This window comes from Myotis myotis, unplaced genomic scaffold (assembly GCF_014108235.1).
Source record: "Myotis myotis isolate mMyoMyo1 unplaced genomic scaffold, mMyoMyo1.p scaffold_m19_p_14, whole genome shotgun sequence".
In the NCBI taxonomy this organism is placed as follows: Eukaryota; Metazoa; Chordata; class Mammalia; order Chiroptera; family Vespertilionidae; genus Myotis; species Myotis myotis.
In genome coordinates this window covers 44,520,179-44,540,012 of record NW_023416318.1, presented here as the reverse complement: position 1 = coordinate 44,540,012, position 19,834 = coordinate 44,520,179, and the positions used below count along the sequence as shown (strand labels likewise).

At 45.7% G+C, this 19,834-nt stretch overlaps 1 pseudogene; it reads right to left on the bottom strand.

Moving 5' to 3' along the window:
- Positions 1-3,060: 3,060 nt before the first annotated feature.
- Positions 3,061-3,157, bottom strand: LOC118669542 (annotated as a pseudogene).
- Positions 3,158-19,834: the final 16,677 nt, after the last annotated feature.

The following is a 19,834-nucleotide window of genomic DNA, read 5'->3' as shown; positions in this document are numbered from 1 at the left end:
AATCCTCACCCGAAGATATGCTTGTTTTTTATTGATTTGAGAGAGAGAGAGAGAGAGAGAGAGAGAGAGAGAGACATTGATGTGAGAAACATTGATTGGTTGCCTCCCGTAAGTGCCCTGACCGGGATTGAACCCGCACTTAAGTATGTGCCCTGACCAAGAATGGAACCCAAATGGAACTCCAACCAACCGAGCCACCCGGCCAGGGCTAAGTTTTTAAAATATTATAGGCCTTATCATCCACTTTTTCCTACTCTACATGCAGTCCATCCACAAATCCCATCTGGGTCCTGCCTACAAAAATCTACCAATCCTGACTCCAAAACCCTGTGTGCCACCACTACTGCCACCCTAGCCCATGCCACCTTCACCTCTTGCCTGGACACCATGGTAACATTTTAACAGGAAACCCTGCTTCCACCACCCTACTCTCCCTCCTCCACAGAACAGCCAGAGTCTTCCTTCTAAACTATCAATCAAATCACACCACTTCCTGCTCTAAACTTCCAATGCCCTCTCATCACTCTCAGAATAAAATCCGAAATCCCTCACCAGGTCGCTCAGGCCTTCCGCGATCGATCAGGTCCCTGGTTACGTCTCCCATTTCATGTCTTCATACTCTCCCCCCACCCCCTCTGATCCAGTAACACTGGCCTCCTTGTTCTCTGGGCCTGCCAGGCACATTCCGGTTGCAGGGCTGTGCGCTGCTCTTTCCTCTGCCTGAGGCTCCTCCCACGGCTGCTCATGGTTCTCTCTCTCATTCAGCTGTGCTTTCAAACGTCATCTCCTCAGAGAAGCCTCCTCAAGTCTCTCTTCATCACTCTCCTACTCTTACTATCCTTTGTTTATTCATAGCGCTTGCCACAATATAACATTCTAGATGTTTCTATGTTTGTTTATGGATTATTTTCCATTAGAAAACAAGCACCATGACAGAATTTTATTCTGTATTCCAATGTCTGGAAATATGACCAGTTCATCAAAAACCCCAGGAAGCATTTGTTTAATGAATAAATGAGTGCATGAAGTTATTAATAGCCTTCACAATCATTATTTTGAATGTTGCTTAACAGTGTAAATTGTGAAATTTCATTGTGAAATATTAGGTTGAACCATATGAAATGGCCATTTTGTAGGTTAAAAATGGTTGAATATTGTCAATGCCATGTATTACAGTTGCATTAACACTTAAATAATTATTATAAAACAACATCCCTGTACAAGCCACCCAGGCCAAAAAAAGGACATTGCCAGGATCCCTGAAGTCCCCTGCATCTCCAGGCTGCCCGTCTGGTGCCCTTACGCTGACTCACCACCACCAATCAGCAATCAGACCAAGGTCCTGGCTTCTGCATCCTGGAATGCTGCAAGGGCGGTTTCCTGGTGTGATTCACCAACAGCAAGAATGCTTCAGTCTGACACAGAGACCGACTTGGGGAGGGGGACTCCGTGTCCTCAGCCAGGAAGCTTCCTCGGAGCCTCCCAGTCCCCAGAGATCTCTGCCTTTCTGAGCTCACAATCTCTTTCATCCCCGGTTTACTGTGTGCCCCCAAGAAGACGCTCACTCTGTCCTCTTTGCTGTTATCCCCCCCCCCCCCCCCCGCAGTGCTGTTTCTCCAGCTGTGAGCAGCTGCAGGTCAGGGGCATGCATGAATTCCTCTGCCTTGCCCTGACTCAGGGGCTGGACATGGCTAACACTCCATGTGAGAGTGAGCCAGCAGGTGCGGTTTGTGGGGTGCTTAGGCATGAGCACATTTTGTGGTTAGAATCCCACCTGGAGGAAGGATTCCAAAATGATCCCAAATTCGCACCTCTGGCCTATTGGTTGACTACCCTCACGGAGGAGTGACAAAGGGGCCTGGGTAAACTCCCACGGCTCTGGCAAGTAGACTTTCAAAAACCAAGCCTGTCTCAAGTATCCTCTGAAATAGCTCCACCCAAGGTCATGCTCACTGATGGGGAAGTTAATCCCCTAAGAAGATGCTGTCTGTACCCTCTGAAGGTGTAGAATCTAAACAGAACAACAGCTGGTACGTACTGGGAGCAGAGTGGCTCCAGGCGCTGGGTGCAGGCCCGAGCTGCAGTCAGGAAACCTGAGCTCAGGCCTGGCTCTGCCACAGCACACCCCGTGACACTGGGCCTGCTGGTGACTTCAGCTCCTGAGCCTGTGCCCTTATACGCCCAGCAAGGGGCAGCCGTGCCCAGGCACTGCACAGAGATGGTGTCAGAAGAAATGGCACATTATATGTAAAAGTACTTTGAAAAGCGTAAGGTGCTATACCGACATGAAGGGTTATTAGAAAGAAGAGTGCTGAGAGATGAACGGGGCGGGCCTCGGACACTTCTCAGTATGATTTGCTGGGCAATAGAAACAATCCCGTATTTGTTCAGTGCTTGGTCCTTCACAAAGGGTTTCTCTAGGTTCTTTATCTCACCTGAGCCTCACAGCGACCCAGCGAGGCAGGCAGGGTGGGGATTATTTCCCTTGACCACTGATCAGATGAAGAAAAGGAGGCTTAGAGACCATGATTTTCCCATGGCCCTATAGTCACAGCCTTAGGACTAAAACCACCCTATGCAGCTCTCTATGCTCATGATGGGCCCATTATGGTGTTCTCTCTGTTTCAGTTGCTGTAACCCCATGAGGCAATTTCCCATAAGACCTGTATGAACACATCCTAGCAAGGCCCTAGAACCCCATGTGACTGGAAGGGGTGCGGCAGGAAGGGGGAGCAGAGTGAAAAGGGGGTGTGGTTATCTCATGAGCAATGGGAAGTTATTAAAGGTTTTTAGGCAGAGAAATGCTATGATCAGGGCTATATGTTTTTAAAAATACTTTCCTTCTCCACTTCTTTTCCTTCTCCTTCTCCCCTCTTCTTTCTCCTTTTTATTCTTCATTTACTTTATAAAATTCCCTAGGAAGAGAAAGAAAAGAAAATGTTGGGACCTTCCATCATGAGAACTCTTGAGTGCCCAGCTAGCTGGAGCCCTAACTGGCTGGCTCCTTGAACTTATTTTTTATTTTATTTATTTATTTATTTATTTATTTATTTATTTATTTTACCTCAGTTTCCGATGAGAACAACAACAAGTTGTGGTTCTCGTTTTGTTCAGATTTCCAAGGTGGTTTTTTTAAAAAGGCTCCTTGCATTTATAAGATGCCAGGGTCCTGCTCAGGGACTCCCCTCTCTAGGGGGACAGTTTTAGGGGCTTCCTGCTCCAGGAGCAAGACCAGGGTTCAGGAAAGAAGTGCGCTGTAGCAGGCATAGCCCTGGACCGCTTGCCTCCCAAAATGCTGGAACCAGGTCCCCAGGTCCCTCTTTGGCAGTGGTTCTCAACCTTCCTAATGCCGCGACCCTTTAATACAGTTCTTCATGTTGTGGTGACCCCCAACCACAAAATTATTTTCGTTGCTACTTCATAACTGTAATTTTGCTACTGTTATGAATCATAATGTAAATATCTGATATGCAGGATGTATTTTCATTGTTACAAATTGAACATAATTAAAGCATAGTGATTAATCACAAAAACAATATGTAGTTATATATTCAATATGTGCTTTCCGATGGTCTTAGGCGACCCCTGTGAAAGGGTCGTTCGACCCCCAAAGGGGTCAGGTCCCACAGGTTGAGAACCGCAGCTCTTTGGCCTCCTGGGAAGGACCATGCCTTAGGCACTGCCTGAAGTGGCCCAGAACTGGGATTCCAGCGTGTGCCCTTCTCCAGTGGGTACTGCTCTTCAGAGTGGCCAGCTCCCTCTGGGCTGCCTGACTCTATTCCTTAGCCTACTGGCCTAACTTCCTTCCCATAGTCTGTGTCCCACATAGATCGCATGCCTGGCCGCTGGGTCCCAAGTCAGAGGCTTTGGAGAGGATGTAAACAGAAAGGGTTGGTGAGCCTGTGTGTGTGTGCGTGTGTGCATACTAATATAAGCATGTGTGTGTGTGCCTGTATGCATATGTCTGTATACATGCATGTGTCTGATGTGTGTATGTGTACACATGCATGAGTATGTAATATCCTGGGAGGAAAAAGTACACACTCTCTCCATAGAAAACCTCTGCCTAATTGATCTTGCTCAATATTATATCCCCAGTACCAGGCAAGTACTTGGCACTTAACAAATATTCTTTGAATAAATCAATGAGTGAACCATAAATGGATGAAACAAGACTAGAACTGGAGCGTATCTTGTAGCTTCAGGCACAGCTGGATTTGAAGACCCAAACAAAGTCTCTTGGCTCCGCTTTCCTCTGTGTTGGCTTTATCCTCTTCCCCAATTGTTCCAGGAAAGGTCTGGATGTCTCATTCACCGGCTTGGATCACATGTCCATCCCTAAACTACTGTGGTTAGTGGTGAGCTAGGCCTGGTAGGTTCACCTTGGACTTAAGGGTGGAGTCAGAACCCGTGGTTGGTCTGAGAGTGGAGAGAGATGCCTTCCCAAAAAAATTCAGGGTGCCAGGTGCTGAAGGTGGGAGAGAGGGCTGCTGAGCAGACAAAATCAACGGATACTCTCCAGCTCTCACTTCCTTTGTGAGTGGGAATCTGTTCTGCAAAATGCTTAAAGATATTAGGGGTGGGGGTGGGGGCGCGGAGAGAGGGAAGATTAGGGTAATGAAGGTTTTTTGAAAACTTTAAAATTCAATAGAAATGGGAGTGATTTTGAAGACGATTGTTTACCCTTTTATCACACTGATCACCTATCCAGAATGCCCTTTGACTATTTTATCCGAAGCTGACTCTATTCCCCAGTCCAGTGGGAACTGGACTTTCCCCAGCACCTAGAGCCTCTTGGGTACCTGTGGGTCCCCTCAGCTTTTAGTTCTCCTGCATCACTTAGCAATTACTTAGATATGGCCTTTCATTATCTTGTTTATTTATTGTTTAGGGATATTACAATGTATCTGACAGTCCTCTACTCTGTATAAGGCACAAGTACAGTGAACACATTTTAAGCGTGCAAGATATTCCTTTTGCTTGATTCGAGAGTTGACTAGCTAGGTTGGAAAGGTTTCTACTCATATCATAGTCAACTTGGTCCCAGAGCCCACAAATCTCCAGCTGACAGCTGGTCTCATGATGTATACTTAGTTCCAAAGTTCTGGTGAAACTATGGGCACCTTTCCCAGGTTCCTTGTCCTGGCTTTTGTCTCTTCCTTGAGGGGGTGCCAACTTACCACTTATTTCCCCAGAGCTACTGCCTTTGTAACCAAAGCCAACAGAGATTCTCACTCTGCCATTCTCTGGAACTCTTCCACCAGCCCAAATTTCTACTTTAAGGAATACAGGTGTGTGTTTTTGTTTTGTTTGTGTGTGGTGTGTGTGTGTGTGTGTGTGTGTGTGTGTGTGTGTGTGTGTGTTTAACAAAGTAACTAGAAGGAAGGCAGAACTTGAACATGAACCTCATGTTCCAGAAGAGGCCTTTCAGAGAATGGATCGTTCCTTATAGCCCAATCGGCGAGCCCCACCTCAACCATTTAATGCCCTACACAAGCATACAAGACACACATACTAGTACATACAAAATGTAATAAGGGCTTAGAGACAAACAGCATCAACCCAAAGAGTCTCTTTCCTTCAGAGGGGTACCCTTCACTCTGGCAGGCCATGGCAAAGACACGCGGGGGCCCTGGGATTTTCCTTTCATTTCCTTGTGTCTTCAGGAACCACCCCTAGTGGCTCGCTCGGTTTAGACAGATGGGGCACGGCTTTCCATCCAGGTTTACCCAGTTTTCCCAGGCAGAGGAGTGTGCTGAGGCCGCAGGCAAGAGAGGAAGCCCACGACAGAGGAAGGACAGGGTGTTGCTTTCTCAACTTGTTGAGACCAAAGTTGTGTAGCAAGACAAGCTGGAGCATGCTCAGCATTTCTCCTTCCTGACTTGGGTTTCACATCGGCCCAGTTCAGTGGCAGCTCTCTTGGTTCAGAGGGCTGAGGGATCCAAGAGGAGGAAGCTTGTACAATCCCTCATCTATCTAGTAGGGTGGGGGTGGGGTGGAGTTTTATAGTGACTTTTAACAAAGGCTGAGTCAGTTATATTGCTCCAATTCTGAATCTGGCTTCTCTTGTTCCTCTACCCTCCTCATTTTGCCCTCTAATCACACCAAATTTCTAATCACCCCTGACCATGACGGTCATGACTGCTGTACAGATTCATGGGTAGTGCACTACACAGTTCCTAGAGGTGCCATTCCCATAGACAAAAGAGTGAACTGCGCCTCCAAGAACCATTACAACTCTACCAGGCAGCCCTGAGCCAAGACGTTTTATGACTTCCTTCCTTCCCATATATTGCACCCTCTGCCAAGAACACCCTTGTTTGCCTTTCTTCCCATCATCTCTTCGCCTGGTGAACCATCCCACAGTTAGTTTTCAAACTCTCAAACAATGCTGAGGAACACGTATGTAACAATGGAATGCTTTTGGAAGTGCTCAAAGCCATTGAGAAGAAACACCTTAATACAAGAGTCTCAAACAGCCCACTGTTAGCTCCTTCTGCCTGGTAGTTTTATTATGCCTGTGGTGTTTGATGAAAGGCAATTTAAATAAATAAAATTTATCAAATGGATAAAAAGAAAAAGACATAATAGCAAGTGTTGGTGAGGATATGGAACAACTGGAACTCTGATACAATGCCAGTGGGAATGTAAATTGGAATAACGACTGTGGAAAACTGCTTGGTGACATCTATTAAAGTAGAAGAGAAGCCTTGCCTATGATTCAGCAGTTCTATTCCTAGAAATACAAACAGAGAACACACAAAAAAACTGAGCAAACATGATCATAGCAACACTATTCATAATAGCCCCAAACTGGAAACAACTCAAATGCTATCAGCAGCAAAATAGATGAATAATATGGTATATTCATAAAATGGAATGTGATAGAGCAATGAAAAGAAATGAATTCTTGCTTCACAATAAAATGGATAAATCTGACAAACATAATGCTGAGTGAAAGAAGCCAAACATAAAAGAGTACACACTACGTGATTTTATTTATATAAAGTTCAAAAACAGACACTACAGTGTTAGAAATTACAATAGCCCTAGCCAGTGTGGCTCAGTTGGTTGGAGCATCATTCCATATACCCAAAGGTTTGATTCCTGGTCAGGGTGTGTGTGGGAAGCAGCCAATTGATGTTTCTCTCTTCCATCGATGTTTCTCTTTCTCTCTCTTAAAAAAAAAAATCAATAAAAAATATATCTTTGGGTGAAGATTATAAAACAACAAATGAACAGAACATTAGTTAGCTGATACAACCTTAAGCCTTACATACATGTACCTGGAGTCCCAGAAAGGGGGAAGGGGGGTGAAGGAGAGGCCAGAAAAAATATTTTAAAAAAACAATGGCTGAAAATTTGATAAAAACTATAAACTCATAAGCCAAAGAAGCTCAACAAGCCCCAAGCAGAAAAGCATAAAGAAAACTCCACCAAGGCACTTCATGATCAAATTGCTGAAGAAAACTAATGATAAGAAAATGTGAAAAGCAGCCTGAAGGAAAAAAACAGATTATGTGCAGAGGGACAAAGATAAGGATGCTAGCAAACATCTTGGACACATTGCAAACCAGAAAATAGTGGAGAAACATCTTTAAAACACTGAAAGAAAAACTGCCAACCAAAAACAAAATATCTTTCAAAAATGAAGTTGAAATAGGCTCTCAGAAATACAAAAGTGAAACTCTGCTTCTGGGTTTGCTAAAGACTATACTGCACAACTCTTGCCTGCAGAAAACAGTCATAAAACCTGGGATTAAAACAAAAGGAACTGCCTAAAGATACTAAAGAAAAAAACAGAATTGGACAGTCTACTCACTTCTCGGACTGTCCTCACTGAATGGATAAACAATCTATGGTATGCCCATGCAACGGAGCACTACTCAGCAATTGAAGGGAACAGACTACATGCACAATATGGATGAATCTTACAAGCATTATGCTAAGAGAGAGAAGCCAGACACAAGACTCTGTAATGTATGGTTCCATTTAAATAAAATTCTGGAAAAGGAAAAACAACAGTGGTAAAAAGTAGATCAGTAGTTGCCAAGGGCCAGAAGTTGGAAAATTGAATGCTAAGGGCCATGAGGGAAATTTTGGTGTAATAGAAACACTCTGTATCATGATTGTGGCAGTGGCTGCATTTGTCAAAACTCATTGAATTGGCCCTAACCGGTTTGGCTCAGTGGATAGAGCGTCGGCCTGCGGACTGAAGGGTCCCAGGTTCGATTCTGATCAAGGGCATGTACCTTGGTTGCGGGCACATACCCAGTAGGGAGTGTGCAGGAGGCAGTTGATCGATGTTTCTAACTCTCTATCCATCTCCCCTCCTCTCTGTAAAAAATCAATAAAATGTATTTTGGGGAAAAAAAAGATGTAAAAAAGAGGAGTGGAGGCATGTAACGCAAGGCCCAGGCTTCCACTACCTTCTGCACATTTGGAAAAGTGTCCCCCTCCTCAAGTAAAAACCATTGCCAGTATATTTTTTGCACAGCCTGTATAGTGGCATATGCAGGCTCAGCTCCTTGGCTAGACTCAGGCAGCCCTCTAGGGTCCTAGCATGGAACATCCATGATTGGGCCCAGGCATACTCACACCCTTGCTCTCTCCCACACAGCTCATTGCCACCTCACCCTTCCCCCCAGCCTTCTAGGTGAACTATGTCAAGTTTAGAGTTGGGGGAGGGGAGTGTGAGAAGTTGGGCCTCTGAGAGGAACAGGTGGTAAGAGACGAGACCTCAATTACACCACAGTGCCTTTGAGACAGGCATGGCTGTGCACTGGCTGTGAGCGCATGCAAGCATTTGCTCTCAAGTCTGTGCATAGCTGTGTATGCTAGTGGGGGTTTCCATAGATGGGTGCTGCTCCAGCCCAGAGGCCTAGAATGTCTACAGCTGCTTACCTATTTTCACTCAAGTTGGTCGTGTATGTTGCCTCCTTCAATGTTCCTAGTGGCCCTGGGTAAAGATTCCTAAAACCTCTCTTCTACCTAAGGAGAAACTCCTACCAGTCACCTGAGAAAAGGCAAGAGGTGGAGATGTCAAATCTCCTTTCTTTCCACACCTTCCCAAATGAGACATTTTATCAGAGATGTCTCAGGTCTCCATGCCAACTTCTCCACACAATACCAGCAGGACCCGGGAGGGGGTGGGGGAAGGCAGCAGATGGAGCCTTCTCTGCCCTTCATAACTGACCACCCAGAAGTCTCCTTCCCTCTGACATCTTCTCTCCCACAAGAGCACAGATGTCAGTCTTTGTAGTTCACATTGGTGCTAATAAATGACAGGAGACCTTGGTCTAGTGTGGCCCCCTTCCAGGATGTTCTCTTTTCAGTTTTGCAGATGCTGGACCTCAAAGAAGGAATTACATTCTTATGCTTCAGTATTCAGAAGATCATCTTTCTATTACATCTTTTAAAAAATATATTCTTATTGATTTCAAAGAGGAAGGGAGATGGAGAAAGAGATAAAAACATCAGTGATGAGAGAGAATCATTGAATGGCTGCCTCCTGCATGCCCCACAATGGGGATCAAGCCTACAACTCGGGCATGTGCCCTGACTGGGAATTGAACTATGACAGTGATGGCGAACCTATGACACGCGTGTCAGAGGTGACACGCGAACTCATTTTTTTGGTTGATTTTTCTTTGTTAAATGGCATTTAAATACATAAAATAAATATAAAAAATATAAATATTTGTTTTACTACGGTTGCAAATATAAAAAAATTTCTATATGTGACACGGCACCAGAGTTAAGTTAGGGTTTTTCAAAATGCTGACACGCCGACCTCAAAAGGTTCACCATCACTGAACTATGACCTCCTGGTTCATAGGTCAATGCTCAACCACTGAGCCATGCCAGCTGGGCTTTTTTTTTTTTTTTTTAAAATGTATTTTTTTATTGATTTTCTACAGAGAAGAAGGGAGAGGGATAGAAAGTCAGAAACATCGATGAGAGAGATCGATCAGCTGCCTCCTGCATGCCCCCCAGTGGGGACGTGCCCGCAACCACGGTACATGCCCTTGACCGGAATCGAACCTGGGACCCTTGAGTCCGCAGGCCGATGCTCTATCCACTGAGCCAAACTGGTTCAGCTTTTTTTTTTTTTTTTTAAACAAATACATGTTGAGCAACTATGCTGCCATGTACTTGCTAGGTGCCAGTGATATCTCAGTGAACAACAACAACAAAAATGTATATTCGGAGAGAAACCAAGATGGCGGCATAGATAAACACCTGAAATTGCTGCCTCGCACAACCACTTCAAAAATACAACTAAAAGACAAAACGGACATCATCCAGAACCACAGGAAGGCTAGCTGAGTGGAAATTCTACAACTAGAAGGAAAGAGAAAAGCACACTGAGACTCAGAGGAGGTGCGGAAATAAAGTGCAGAGGTAAGGAGGCACACGCAGAAAGGGCTGGCAACTGAGGACGCGGTTGTCTTTTTGAATCAGGAGGGAGTCTCAAGCTCCCGAAGGTTCTGAACTCCAGTTCCAGGCGAGTCTCTGGGGACCCAGGCTCATATGGGGAGAAACTGGACTGTCTGGCATCGGGCAGAACTCGAGGGCGGCTTTCTCTCAGAGGTGCTTGCAGCGATTACCGGGACACTGAGACATGGGGCCTCTTAGGGTAGGACTGAGGATCAGCAATAGCTGTTTGCTCCGCCCTGTTAATTCCCTGAGACCCCGCCCCACCGAAGCTGTGTGCAGAGGCTTTTGCATATGAATGACCTGGCCCTTTGCAATCTAAAATTACCTAACAAACTGCAGCTGGGTAAGAGAGATCCAGAACATCCAAAAGAAGGCCCAAGGCCCCACAGCAGCTTGCACTGCTTCATAGCTGGGCCTCATTTGGGCACCTACAAACCCCAAACAAAGAAGAGGAATCTACAGATCTCTCCATAGCTTCTGCTGGGTAGCCTCAGGCAGAGGCTAAATTAGCACCTCTGTAGAGATCCAAGAACCAGTGTACCCAGTGGTCAGAGTGGGACCATCCAGATTACAACTCCTCAGATCCATAAGGGATACACTCAGGGGGCAGACTCAGAGAGCACCAAAGCCCCACTGAAGCAAGTCTTGCCCCATAAGGGTGTCTCCAGCACAGAAGTTCTCCCACCGTAGACACAGCTGAATCTCACAGCCAATTGGCCTGGTGGTCAATTCCTCCCACTGATACCAACAACAATCAAGGCTTAACTACAACAAGACTGTGCACAAAGCCCACAAAGGGGTGCACCAAGAGTGTCCACCTCAGGTAATTGGGGAGGCTGAGCCACTGGGCCCTATAGGACACCTAGCACAGAAAGCCACTCTATCAACACAGGGAAGCAGCCAAAACGTGGAAACAAAGAAACAGGTCACAAATGACAGAAATGGAAGAAAGCAAACTACTGGATATAGAGTTCAAAACCACGGTTATAAGGTTTTTCAAGAATTTTCTAGAAACCGCTGATAAATTCAGTGAGATCCTTTATAAATCTCGTGAGACCCTCGAGGATATGAAAAAGAACCAACTAGAAATTAAGCATACACCGACTGAAATAAAGAATATTAAACAGAAATCCAACAGCAGACTAGAGGATTGCAAGAATCAAGTCAAAGATTTGAAATACGAAGAAGCAAAAAACACCCAACTGGAAAAGCAAAAGGAAAAAAGAATACAAAAATATGAAGATAGTGTAAGGAGCCTCTGGGACAGCTTCAAGCGTACCAACATCCGAATTATGGGGGTGCCAGAAGAAGAGAGAGAGCAAGATATTGAAAACCTATTTGAAGAAATAATGACAGAAAACTTCCCCTACCTGGTGAAAGAAATAGACTTACAAGTCCAGGAAGCGCAGAGAACCCCAAACAAAAGGAACCCAAAGAGGACCACACCAAGACACATCGTAATTAAAATGCCAAGAGCAAAAGACAAAGAGAGAATCTTAAAAGCAGCAAGAGAAAAATAGTTAGTTACCTACAAGGCAGTACCCATACGACTGTCAGCTGATTTCTCAACAGAAACTTTGGAGGCCAGAAGGGAGTGGCAAGAAATATTCAAAGTTATGAATGCCAAGAACCTACACCCAAGATTACTTTACCCAGCAAAGCTATCATTCAGAATTGAAGGTCAGAAAAAGAGCTTCACAGATAAGAAAAAGTTAAAGGAGTTCATTACCACCAAACCAGTGTTATATGAAATGCTGAAAGGTATTCTTTAAGAAGAGGAAGAAGAAGAAAAAGGTAAAGATAAAAATTATGAACAACAGCCCTAACTGGTTTGGCTCAGTGGATAGAGCATCGGCCTGCGGACTGAAGGGTCCCAGGTTCGATTCTGGTCAAGGGCATGTACATTGGTTGCGGGCACATCCCCGGTGGGAGGTGTGCAGGAGGCAGCTGATTGATGTTTCTCTCTCATCAATGTTTCTAACTCTCTATCCCTCTCCCTTCCTCTCTGTGAAAAATCAATAAAATATAAAAAAAAATTATGAACAACAAATACCTATCTATCAACAAGTGAATCTAAAAATCAAGTGAATAAAAAAGCTGATGAACAGAATAAACGGGTGAATACAATAGAATCAGGGGCATAGAAAGGGAGTGGACTGACAATTCTCCGGGGGAAAGGGGTGTGGGGGGTGCGGGAAGAGACTGGACAAAAATCATACACCTATGGATGAGGACGGGGTGGGGGGGGTAAGGGCAGAGGGTGTGGTGGGAACCGGGTGGAGGGGAGCTATGGGGGGAAAAAAGAGAGGCAACGGCCGAAACCGGTTTGGCTCAGTGGATAGAGCGTCAGCCTGTGGACTGAAAGGTCCCAGGTTCGATTCCGGTCAAGGGCATGTACCTTGGTTGCGGGCACATCCCCAGTGGGGAGTGTGCAGGAGGCAGCTGATCGATGTTTCTCTCTCATCAATGTTTCTAACTCTCTCTCTCTCTCCCTTCCTCTCTATAAAAAAAAAAAATCAATAAAATATATTTAAAAAAAAAAAAGAAGAGAGTGACTTCCTGTGATTTGAAAGCAGTTCTCATTTAAAAAAAAAAAAAAAGAGGAGCAACTGTAATAATCTAAACAATAAACATTATATATATATATATATATATATATATATATATATATATCCTATCTAATAAAAGAGAAACATGGTAATTGGTGTACGACCGCTACCCTTCCCATTGGCTAATCAGGGCAATATGCAAATTAACTGCCAGCCAAGATAGCGGCCGGCAGCCAGGCAGCTTGAAACTAACATGAGGCAGAGAAACTAAGATGGCGGCATAGGTAAACACCGGGAAATTGCCGCCTCACACAACAATTGAAAATTACCGGAAAGGACAGAGCAAACATCATCCAGAACAACAGGAAGGCTGACTGAGTGTAAATTCTACAACTAGAAGGAAAGAAAAGCACGCTGAGAGCCAGAGGAGCTGCAGAGGTGAAGTGCAGAGGTACAAGTGCAGAGGTACGGCCGGCTCGCGCGCGCGAGTAAGGGTGGTGGCACCTGAGGACGCGGCTGTCTTTTTGAATCACAAGCTCCCGACTGCTCTGAACTCCGGTTCCGGGAAGTCTCTGGGGACCCAGGACTCATACGGGGAGAAGCTGGTCTGTCCGGCAGCGGGCGAACTTGAAGGCAGTTTTCCCTCAGAGGTGCTTGCAGCAATTAGCGGGTCACTGAGACCCGCGACTCCGGGCGGAGAATCAGCCATAGCTCCTTGATCCGCCCTTTGATTCCCTGAGACCCCCGCCCCACCCAGGCTGCGGGCAGAGGCTTTTGCATGTGAATGTACCTAACTGCAGCCGAGCCAGGCAGACCCGGAACTTCCAAGAGAAGGCCCAAGGCCCCACAGCTGCTTGCATTGCTTCACAGCTGAGCCTCTTCGTGGCTCCTGCTGTGTGGCCTCAGGCAGAGACTGAATTAGCACCTCCTTAGATCCAGGAGCCACTGTACCCTGTGGTCAGAGGGGGACCATCCAGATTGCAACTCCTCAGATCCATAAGGGACACACTCAGGGAGCAGACTCAGTGAGCACCAAAGCCCCACTGAAGCAAGTCTTGCCCCAGAAGGGTGTCTTCAGCACAGAAGTTCTCCCACTTTAGACACAGCTGATTCTCACAGCCAATTGGCCTGGAGGTCAATTCCTCCCAGTGATCCTACAACAACCAAGGCACCAAGAGTGCACCAAGAGTGTCCACCCCAGGTAACTGGGGAGGCTGAGCTACTGGGCCCTACAGGACACCTGGCGCGCAGGGCCACTCTATCAACACAGGGAAGCTGCCAAAATGTGGAGACAAAGAAACAGGTCACAAATGGCAGAAATGGAGGAAAGCAAACGATTGGATATAGAGTTCAAGGCCACGTTTATAAGGTTTTTCAAGAATTTTATGGAAACCGCCGATAAATTTAATGAATCCCTCAATAAGTATAGTGAGACCATGGAGGACATGAAAAAGGACCAAGTAGAAATTAAGCATACACTGACTGAAATAAAGAATAATTTACAGAGATCCAACAGCAGATAAGAGGATCCCAAGAATCAAGTCAAAGATTTGAAATACAAAGAAACAAAAAATACCCAACCGAAAAAGAAAAAAGAAAAGAGATTCCAAAAATATGAAGATAGTGTAAGGAACCTCTGGGACAACTTCAAGCGTACCAACATCAGAATTATAGGGGTACCAGAAGGAGAGAGAGGGCAAGATATTGAAAACCTTTTTGAAGAAATAATGACAGAAAACTTCCCCTACCTGGTGAAAGAAATGGACTTACAAGTCCAGGAAGCGCAGAGAACCCCAAACAAAAGGAATCCAAAGAGGACCACACCAAGACACATCATAATTAAAATGCCAAGAGCAAAAGATAAAGAGAGAATCTTAAAAGCAGCAAGAGAAAGACAGTCAGTTACCTACAAGGGAGTACCCATACGACTGTCAGCTGATTTCTCAACAGAAACCATGCAGGCCAGAAGAGAGTGGCAAGAAATATTCAAAGTGATGAATAGCAAGAACCTGCAACCAAGATTACTTTATCCAGCAAAGCTATCATTCAGAATAGAAGGTCAGATAAAGAGCTTCACGGATAAGAAAAAGCTAAAGGAGTTCATCACCACCAAACCAGCATTATATGAAATGCTGAAAGGTATTCTTTAAGAAGAGGAAGAAGAAAAAGGAAATCTTACCATTTGCCACAGCATGGATGGAACTGGAGAGCGGATAAATACCACATGATCTCACTCATTTGTGGAATATAATGAACAACATAAACTGATGAACAAGGACTGATCCAGAGACGGAGAGGCATTGATTGGACTGTCGGGACTTGGAGGGAAGGTAGGGGAGGGTGGGGGTAAGGGGGAAAGATCAACCAAAGGACTTATATGCAAGCATATAGGCCTAATCAATGGACATGGACAACGGGGGGGTGAGGGCATGAGGGGGGGGTGGGGGGGGGAGTAGAGGGTAACGTGGGGACAAGGACACATATGTAATATCTTAATCAATAAAAAATATATTAAAAAAAAAAAAAAGAAACTAACATGAGGCTTGCTTGCTTCAGTGACGGAGGACTCCAACGTTCCCCGCCTGCCGCTGCAGGCCTCTGAACTGCAACTCTAAGCAACTATGTAACAAATATAGAAGCTAAACAAACCCCCAGAAACCTGCTTTAGTCACCGGGCTTCAGCCAGCAGGATCGCAACATTGTAAGCAAAGGCCAGGATCCGCCGGGCTTCAGCCAGCAGGATCACAACATTGTAAGCAAAGGCCAGAAACCTACTTTCAGCAGTGGAGGCCTAAGAGCTGGAGCCAAGCCTCAAAGCTAAAGCTGGCCCAGAATAAAAAGAAAAAAAGGAGCGGTTGGGAGCTTCAGTCACCCCCAGCCTGAAAACAGTCCTCAGCCCCTCACCCAGACTGGCCAGGCACCCCAGTGGGGACCCCCACCCTGAAGGATGTGTGACCAGCTGCAAACAGCCATCATCCCCTCACCCAGGCTGGCCAGGCACCCCAGTGGGGACCCCCACCCTGATCCAGGACACCCTTCAGGGCAAACCAGCCGGCACCCACCCGTGCACCAGGCCTCTACCCTATATAGTAAAAGGGTAATATGCCTCCCAGCACCGGGATCAGCGGAGCTGTGAGGCCTCCCGGCACCGGGATCAGCGTGACAGGGGGCAGCACCCAAACCTCCTGATCGCCCTACGGCTCTGTGTGTGACAGGGTGCGACGCCTCAACCCCCTGATCGGCCCTGCTCTGTGTGTGACAGGGTGCAGCGCCCCAACCCCCCCCCCCCCCCACCACGGGCCCTGCTCTGTGTGTGACGGGGTAGAGCCATAACCTCCCCATCGGCCCTGCCCTGAGTGTGAGAGTGGCGGCGCCCCAACCCCCTGATCGGCCCTGCTATGTGGGTGATAGAGGGTGGTGCCTCAACCTCCCCATCGACCCTGCCTTGAGTGTGACAGGGGACAGTGCCCCAATCCCCCAATCAGCCCTACCCTGAGCGTGACTGAGGGTGGCATCACAACCTCCCGATCGACCTGCTCTGTGCATGACAGGGGGCGGCGCCCCAACTCCCCAATCGGCCCTGCTCTGAGCCCGACCAGGAGCTGCACCTAGGGATTGGGCCTGCCCTCTGCCACCCGGGAGCAGGCCTAAGCCAGCAGGTTGTTATCTCCCGAGGGGTCCCAGACTGCGAGAGGGCACAGGCTGGGCTGAGGGACCCCCCTCCCTCCCGAGTGCACAAATTTTTGTGTACCGGGCCTCTAGTGTGTATGTGTATGTATATATGTATGTGTATATATATATATATATATATATATATATATATATATATATATATATATATATTTGTGCCTTTATCTATCCTTAGGTTTTTAAAGGCAACCTAAGGACAATTGCCTTTACCAAATACTCCTCCCTATCTTTGCTGTCAAAGTAAATCTTTGCCCTTCAAATCTAAGCTCAAATAGCAAAGAGACTAGAAGGTCCACACCACCAAATTGTTATCAATGGTACCTTTATGGGTGGCTTTAATTGCCCTTTGTTTCTGTATTTTCTAAAGTTTCAACATTTGCTATTACTTTAAAAAACAACCACCTCAGTTTAAATATTGCCTCCGCAGGGGCATTTCCCCTGATTACCCCTCTCTCCAGTATGACTTAGGGACTCCTCTTCTGTACACACAGCACCCCGCACTTCCCTCTCTCCTAGACATTGATGAAGCACAGGAATCATTAATGTGTGCATCCTCCTTTGGACTGTGAACTGGAGTAGAGGGCAGGGAATGTGTCTTATTCATTTCTGAATTCCTAGCCCCTAACAAAATGCGTGGTGCCAGTAAGAGTTGTGTTGAATGAACAAATGGATGAGGTTAGCAAGTCTTGGCCTCAGAAACAAGGCTGAGGTCCAGAGACCAGACCTTTGGTGGTCAGAGAGGCAGTGGGTCTTAAGTGTAGTTACTGAAACAGTCTCTCAGAGTCTGGGTCAGACCAGAGGGGAAATTTGATGCTGAATCTTTTGAGATTGGGCTAAAGCTTAAGTCTTCCTGGTGAAGGTGGGGAGGGGGCGGTTCACAGAACTTGGGATACAGCTGAGCCTGTAGAAAGGAATTCAGTAACCTGAGGTGTGAAATATCACAATGTGAAATTATCTATTGATTTGTGTTGTTATTGTCACCTCTCCTTAGTGTGTGCACTCCATGAGGACAGGGATCTTAATCTGACTTGCACCACAGGGTTCGGACCTATGCCTGGCACATAGATGGCACTCAGTAAATATTTGTTGAATTAATGTTGAATGAATAAACTCACTCTAAACCAAACCCATGAAAGAGAGGCCGGATGCAGCATTATTCATTCATCCAGCAGAACATAATTGACAATAGGCCCGAAGAAAGCCCAGTCAGCACATTTTTTACTCTGTGGGAAGGCGTACTTCAGAAGCCACAAGCAGATCTGAGAGCTGTTTGGTAAATACAGAGTTGGACTAAGGGGACTTGGAAGATCTTAAGCGACTGTGTCACTGAGCTGTGGCACCCTGATGAGTCACGCTTTCCCACACGGGAACAGACTCCCTTGCCAAACAGGATCCTGCCTTGCCCAATGCTGCCTTCTCTTTCCTGTCACTGTGGGAGAGACTAACAGTCTGTCCTCTCTCATTCTCCCTTCTCTGTGCTCCCTATTGGCGATAATGCTTCACTCCTTTAGGCTTGACATCGCGTCACATCACATCCAGGATGACACAGTGTCCCTTATTGGTTACATATTTCTGTTGTGGCTTCCCAATGAGATTTTGGCCACAATTTCACGTACCCTGCTAAAGATAAACAATCCTAGATCCCAGATCAAAACCTTCCACTGTCTGAGTTGCAAAGTCACTCAGTGTCACTGTACCTCAATTTCTCTATGTTTAGAAGATGAAATACTATGCCTTTTCCATGTATCCCACGGGACTGTTAAGCCAAAGAAACTGAAGATTATGAAAGTGAGTTGCTCAGAAGTTGTGCTTTGACCCTTATAATTAAAGGTCCATTCCAGATTTGCCAGTAATGAGTTACATGACAGTAAGTAAGTCATTTTGTGAGATACTTAGCCCAGTGTTTTGTTCTTAATAAGCCTTCAGGAAATATTTATTATTTCCTAATAATAACTGAGACACCTCCCCACTTTCCCAAAGAGGATGCTTGAGGGAAAAGGGTCAGTTGCTTTTCAGGTAGCTATTGTGTTTTTGTTTTGTTGAGTGTGCTATATAAACTTGGTACCATAGCTTGAATGGTTTGGGAAAAAAAGAGGGAATGTCCAAGTTGTGCAGTAGGAGGGATGAAGAGAAGAGACCTGGCAATATGGTAGCAAGGGAGAAAACTTTTGGAGGAAGAACAGGTCTAGCTAGTCAGATGGAGGCATCTAATTAAGTACTGCTTTGTGATCTTGATGTAATCCTCTTCTCCATCTTCCCATGAGGCCTTCAGTACAATCTCATTAGTCATAAATACTGTTGCATTTGAATGTATTGGGGGGATGCAAAGAAAGTGCTCAGCCTGGCCGTGATGGGTACAGGGAATAAGTTGATAATCCAATCATCTTCTGGTTATATTATCAATTTAAAAATAAGGGGGTGAATTATGTGACCATATGGGCTCTTAGTGGTCTATGATTTTATATATGGAAGATATAGACGATCGCCAGGAAATTCTTTTATTTATATATTTATTTATTTCTGAGAGAGGGGGGATGTGAGAGGGGAGGGAGGGAGGGAGGGAAGGAGGGAGGGAGGGAGGGAGAGAGAGAGAGAGAGAGAGAGAGAGAGAGAGAGAGAGAGAGAAAAGAAACATCAATTTGTTGTTCCACTTATGTATGGATTCACTGATTGACTCTTGTAAGTGTGTTGATGGAGGATGGAACCCACAACCTTGGCATATTGGGAGAATGCTCTAACCAACTGAGCTACCTGGCCAGGGTTGCCAGGAAATTCTGATGCAGTAAGTTGGGGTGGAGCTTGTGAATTCCCATGAAAAAATGTTTCGCAGATTATGATGATGCACACCAACATGTTGGCATCATTGTACACATACTCATCATATTCTATAGTCAAACGTTTACTCACCCACAGAAAAATCACCCTCCTCCTCAATCTCCAGCATGCAACACTGCTGACAAAAACAACTGGGTGTGCTCAGAGGATATAAACTCATATTAATACTGTTCTAAGTAAAAACATGTTTATAAAAATATGGTTGTACCAGTAGGGGAAAGGATACAACAAATGGTGCCAGAAACAAAAAAATAAAGTTGAACCCCTCCCTCATACCATATTAAAAGATTAACTCAAAATGGATTATAAACCTAAATGTA